Source organism: Cnephaeus nilssonii (genome assembly GCF_951640355.1).
Source record: "Cnephaeus nilssonii genome assembly, chromosome: 9".
Taxonomy (NCBI): Eukaryota; Metazoa; Chordata; class Mammalia; order Chiroptera; family Vespertilionidae; genus Cnephaeus; species Cnephaeus nilssonii.
The window spans coordinates 92,056,926-92,063,405 of NC_137080.1; the positions used below are offsets into that span (position 1 = coordinate 92,056,926).

General features: G+C 45.8%; 1 pseudogene across 1 annotated transcript; it reads right to left on the reverse strand.

Moving 5' to 3' along the window:
• Positions 1 to 2,963: 2,963 nt before the first annotated feature.
• Positions 2,964 to 3,747, reverse strand: LOC307105785 (protein YIPF6-like; annotated as a pseudogene). The gene is made up of 2 exons: positions 3,694 to 3,747; positions 2,964 to 3,517 (listed from the first exon to the last, which is right to left on the reverse strand). The product of its transcript is annotated as a protein YIPF6-like (transcript).
• Positions 3,748 to 6,480: the final 2,733 nt, after the last annotated feature.

Consider the following 6,480-nt stretch of genomic DNA (forward strand, 5'->3'; position numbering starts at 1 on the left):
GCGGTGTTAAGAGATCAACCAAAAGACTTGTATGTATGCGTATAAGCATAACCAATGGACACAGACACTAAGGGGGTGAGGACATGTGCTGGGGAGGTGGGGGTGGCCAGGGAGAGGTCAATGGGGGAAAAAGGAGACTTACATAATATTATATGTAATACTTTAAACAATAAAGAATATTTTTAAAAGAATAATGAATGGATAATTTTTTTTTTTAAAGAATTCATACATTTGGCCCTGCCCAGTGTGGCTCAATTGGTTGGAGCATCATCCTGTACACCAGAAGGTGACAAGTTTGATTTCCGGTCAGGATACATACCCAGGTTACGGGTTCTATCCCTCAAACTAATTGATGTTCCTCTCTCTAAAAAAAAAGAAAAAAGAACTGATACATTTGTTGCCTTTCTATAATATATACACCTTCTTCATCCTATCTAATAAAAGAGTAATATGCAAATTAACCATCACTCTGCTACACCCATCAGCCACGCCCACCAGCCACGTCCACCAGCCAATCAGGAACGAATATACAAATAAACCCAACCAAGATGGCTATGGCCACAGAGAGCAGGAGGGAGGCTTGGGTTTCCCTGGCAATGGAGGAAGCCAAGCTTTCCGCCTGCCCTTGCCAGCCTAGGCCTCCACTCAAGTCTACAAAGTTTCAATGATAGAAGATACATCAATCCAAACAGAAATGGCTGCCGCCACGGAGCAAGCAGAAGGCTTGGCTCCACTCCAGGCTACAAAGTTTCAGTTGTAGAAGATAAATAAACCCCAGATACCAGGGCCTCCGCTTGGGTCACCAGGGGGCGTGGCCGGCCTGCAAACCACCACAGGCCCCTCGCCCAGGCTGCCCCATGCCCCAAGGGAACCCCCACCCTGATCCAGGACATCCTTCAGGGCAAACCAGCTGGCACCCACCCGTGCACCAGGCCTCTATCCTATCTAATGAAAGAGTAATATGCAGATTGACCATCATTCCAACACACAAGATGGCTGCCCCCATGTGGTCAAAGATCCTGCCCCCATGTGGACACAAGATGGCCACCACAAGATGGCCAGCAGGGGAACGCAGTTGGGAGGGACCAGGCCTGAAAGGAAGGGCAGTTGGGGGTGACCAGGCCGGCAGAGGAGGGAAGTTGGGGGAGACCAGGCCTGCAGGGAAGGGTAGTTGGGAGGGACCCAGGCCTGCGGGGGAGGGCAGTTAGGGGCAAACAGGTTGGCAGGGGAGCAGTTAGGCATCAATCAGGCTGGCAGGGGAGTGGTTAGGGGGTGATCAGGCTGGCAGGCAGAGTGGTTAGGGGCAATCAGGAAGGCAGGCAGGCGAGCAGTTGGGAGCCGGCAGTCCTGGATTGTGAGAGGGATGTCCCAGATTGGAGAGGGTGCAGGTTGGGCTGAGGGACACCCCCCACCTCATGCACAAATTTCATGCACCGGGCCTCTAGTATATAATAAAAGTGTAGTATGCTAATTAGACTGGATGTTCTTCTGGACAGCCTTCCATCCTTCCGGATGAAGCCAGGGCTGCGAGGGAAGCTGGTGCCGGCAGCCGGGGGAAGGAAGGCCTACTCTTGCACGAATTTCGTGCATTGGGCCTCTGGTATATATATAATTGATTTCAGAGAGGAAGGGAGAGGGAGAGAGAGCTAGAAACATCAATGACGAGAGAGAATCATTGATCAGCTGTGTCCTGCACGCCCCACACCAGGACATCCCGATCAAGCCTGCAACCTGATCAAGCCCACAACCTGGGCACATGCCCTTAACTGGAATGAAACCTGGGACTCTTCAGTCTACAGGCCGACGCTCTATCCACTGAGCCAAACCAGCTAGGGCCCTTCTTCCTTTTAAGTAGGTGTAGGTAAGACTTGTCAACATGATCAACTCCCCAACTGAGGTTTTCTAACTGGCCCTTCACCCCTTAGGGCCTGGCCTTTTCCCAAATCACTACCTCTCCTCTCTAGTCTTTATCCACCCTCTCCAGAGAAAAAAACAAATTCCTCTTGCTTTCTAGGCAGAAAGAGACATCTTCACTACATCTCTCTTTTTTTTAATGTTATTTATTTTTTAAATGTTTTTATTTTTTAATATATTTTTTTATTTCAGAGAGGAAGGGTGAAGGAGAGAGAGATAGAAACATCAATGATGAGAGAGAATCATTGATCAGCTGCCTCCCGCTTGCCCCACACCGGGGATCGAGCCCACAACCCAGGCATATGCCCCCACCAGGAATTGAACTGTGACCTCCAGGTTCATAGCTTAAAGCTCAACCACTGAGCAACACCAGCTGGGCTGTTTGTACTGATTTTAGAGAGAGAGGGAGAAGGAGAGAGAAACATCGATTGGGAATTGAACTGGCAACCTTTTGGTGCATAGGCCAATGCTCAGCCAACTGAGCCACACCAGCCAGGGCTTAGCTATATTTCTTTATTGCAAGGTTTCCTGTCAACACTCATGCCCTAAAGATCTCACTCTCTACCCCTAACAGGCTTATTTCCCCTAATAAAGAGAGTTCTCTCCCTAAAAGAAATACTGGGAGCACTGTGGAGATGCTACATTTCCACCTCATTTTACTTTTATATTTAAAAGGATACATACCCAGATTGAGAGTTCGGTCCCAGTCGTGTGGGAGACAACTAATTGATGTTTCTTTTTCACATCAATGGTTCTCTCTCTGTCTCCTTCTCTCTTCCAATAAAGTCAATAAAAACATATTTTCAAATACAGTTATGAAAAAACACATTTCTTTAAAACAAAATGATGCCCATAAAGATTTGGTTAAAAAGTGGGAAATGTTATCATCTGATTTTCAGTGGACATAAAGTATAGCATATATAGAGAAGTATATCATTTGGAAAATAAAAATAAAAATAGAAAAAACTGGGAGGAAGCACACACTAAAATGTTTTCAGCAGTTGTCTTTGGGTGGGGGTTCTGTGAGTTTTTATCTTTTTTTTTTCAATTCACTGGTTTTTAATTTCCATTTCCTGATTTACTAAGGAGTAAAGGTGAGAATCATCCAACTGATGACAAAATAGAATAAGAAAACAGGATAAATGGCAAGGGCTTTGCGGTTTGGAGGCTGGCTGTCAGCAAGAAAAGCTGTAGAGGCTACTATAGACCAGGCAAACATCACGATCACCACACAAAGCCGGACTATGAAGTTTATTGGTCCTGGCTTGGCCAAAAGTACCAGCTGGCAAACCAGCAATGCCACTGTCGAGGGAAGTATACACTAACCCAGCACACAGAGGCTCTGAAAGAAAGGTATGTTTCCTCCAAGAAGTTTTGAGTTGAGGGTGATGGTAACGGCACCAAACCAGGTGATGACAAACACTTCTGCAAACTGGGGCCCTCCATCATTTTCAGGATCTGCAGAGCCTCTTTGAAGCATTAGTGCGCGTGTCACACAAAGGACCAAAGGGCCCCATAAATCCCAGTCTCTCAAGAGAGTATTACTTTTCCTTGGGTACAAAACATGCAGGAATTTTTTCCCAACAGCTTTTAGATCACGCATCTGAAAGACAGGCAGAAAATGGTATTCTGAACCGATTCATTTAATGTGGAGCTGTCAAATTCCCGAATGCGAGATCTCATAGGAATGGTGATTTCTCCTTCCACAGGGATGTCTTGTGAGATAGACATTTCTGAAAGGCCTCAAACCTCGGTCCCTTCGGTCGCAGATCAGCTCACCAGGGGCCTGGGCGATGTACGCGGGTCTCCAGGAGACTCTGCCGCCTCTGCCATCTTGGCCCTCCTGCTCCTGGGTCTGAGTTTTTATCTTTCTCTATTTTTTTCATAATGGAAACAGGATTTGTTTTTTAGGCACAAAAAGAAAAATCTTCCTTATATTGAAGAAAAATTTGTATCCGCTGGTTATCCTACCCAGTAGTCTTAGTTCTATTCCTTGAAGGTGCACTAAGTCAAACTGTTTTCCATATAAGAGTCCTTTTGATGTTTGATCCCACTCACCTATATTTTTTCTTCTTAGGCTACAACATCCCTCGTTCCTCATATAAGATGACCATAGTGCCTTTTGCCATCCAGATTGCCGGCCTCAGAATGTGCCAGTTTATGTATATCCATCCTCTTCCAGGCTTTCCTTGGTTTGGGCCTCCTAACTTCTGAATCCCCTACCCAAGTTTGGGGAATCTCCCACTTTAGAAGCTCAAATGGTCAGGCATTTGCTTCCAGCCCCCTTTGCAGCTAAGGCATAGCCACGTGACGGAGGCTCCACCAATCAGACGCACTGGAAACTGGGAAGATGAGGCAGTGGGCAGCACAAATAATCCACTCAGGTAAGAGGCAGAGCAGCAGCTCCACCTAACTTCCTGTTGTAAGAAGCAGCAGTTGAAAAAACAAACAAAAAAAAAAGAAGCAGCAGTTGTAAGAGCAGAGTCCAGCACTGCTGACATCAGCCACAGAAGCAGCAGCGCCTGCACCTAGAGGTGGCGGCAGCTGGGGGTCTTCATAAGGACTGTGCCATGATCTTTGGTATTGTTCCTCACTATACAGCCTCCAAACTGTCTCTTTCATCCTCCCCCCCCCCCAATTACTTTAAAATATATATATATATATATATATATATATATATATATATATATATATATATATTATTAATTTCAGAGAGGAAGGAAGAGGGAAAGAGAGACAGAAACATCAATGATGAGAGAGAGTCACTGATTGGCTGCCTCCTGCACGCCCCCCACTGGGGATCAAGCCTGGGACCCAGGCATGTGCCCTTGACCGGAATCGAACCTGGGACCCTTCAGTTCGCAGACTGATGCTCTATCCACTGAGCCAAACCGGCCAGGCTCCCCCCCCCCCCCGCCCCCCGCAATTACTTACACTTCATGTCATTTTTAAATTGCTGCCAGACATGTCATTTTTAAATTGCTGCCAGACATTCAAAGAATTAGTTTGTAAGTTTGTTTGGGATAATTGTATATTATGCTGTTGTAATTCTAAAATATCAAGAGATGTGTGTGCCGAAACCGGTTTGGCTCAGTGGATAGAGCGTCAGCCTGCGGACTCAAGGGTCCCAGGTTCGATTCCGGTCAAGGGCATATACCTTGGTTGCGGGCACATCCCCAGTAGGGGGTGTGCAGGAGGCAGCTGATCGATGTTTCTGACTCTCTATCCCTCTCTCTTCCTCTCTGTAAAAAATCAATAAAATATATTAAAAAAAAAAAAAAAAAAAGAGATGTGTAAAAGCTTACTTGTTGAATAAATGAACAGACTTGAGTTTGAATCTTACTTCATCCCTTTTACGCTGTGTGACACCCGGTCATTAACTTTAGGATAAGTTTACTCATGAATTCATTTTTAAAAACATCTGTTGCATGCTTCCTGAGAGCCACACACACTGTGCTAGGCACTGGGGACCTGCAGGGAAGAAGATACACCCCTGACCTCCAGGAACTCAAGCCTTTAGTTTGGGGACTGTTACGTGAAGTAAGGTGGAAAGAACAGCCCATGCAAGCCCAGGGAAATACAAAGAAGAAAGCTGCTAGTAGATCCATAAGGCAGAGGTATAGGATATCCTCCTGGGCCAGATGTTCACGGGCCTCGCATGCCCATGGAATTTATGGGAATGTGAACTTGACTGTCCAGGCTACCACTGAGAGACTGGAAAGTGGGAAGAGTCCAGAACAGATGTGCATTTTGGAAAGCCCATTCAGGCAGCCCTGGGGAGAAAAGAAGCAAGAAGACCCAGTTACTGCTCTTATCCAGTTGGAAGGTGGTAAGGGCCAGAGTAAGGCACTGGCCATGAGACATGGCCCCAAGAGGATGGATAGGAGTGACCAAGAAAAGCCAATCAATTGGACTTGGAGACTGATTAGATATGGGGCAAGATGGAGGAGTCAAAATGAGCATGCAGGCAGACGATCAAAGGCCTTAGCCATGGCAGTGGCCTTGGGGATAGAGGAGGGAGAGTATGAAGGAGAGAGAATCTACTGGATTTGATGATGGGTTGTGCGTGAGGTGGGCGAGAGGGAGGGAGCAAGTCATTCTAGATTCCTAAATCTCTGTCTTAGGATAATAAGGTCTGTGAATCAGATAATATGAAAAGACCCTGGCGGGGTAGCTCAGTTGGTTAGAGCATCATCCCAATACACCAAGGTTGTAGGTTCGATCCCCAGTCAAGGCACATACAAGAATCAACCAATGAGTGCATAAATAAGTGGAACAACAAATTGATGTTTTTCTCTCTCCCACTCTAAAAATAAATAAATAAATCAGTAAACAGATAATATGGGAAGAGAAGCAAGTTTGGAAGGCTTTAAACAAGTTACCTGACCTTTCTGAGCCTGAATTTCTTCACATGCAAAACAAGAATAATAACATCTACCTCTCAGAGTTGCCATGAGGACTAAGTAACCTGGGAAATTGCAGGACATAGTATAGCTAGATGCTCAATAAACACTTTGGGTGACACTAATAACAGTTCTTGCGTATGTGCCAAGCACTTAATCCTCA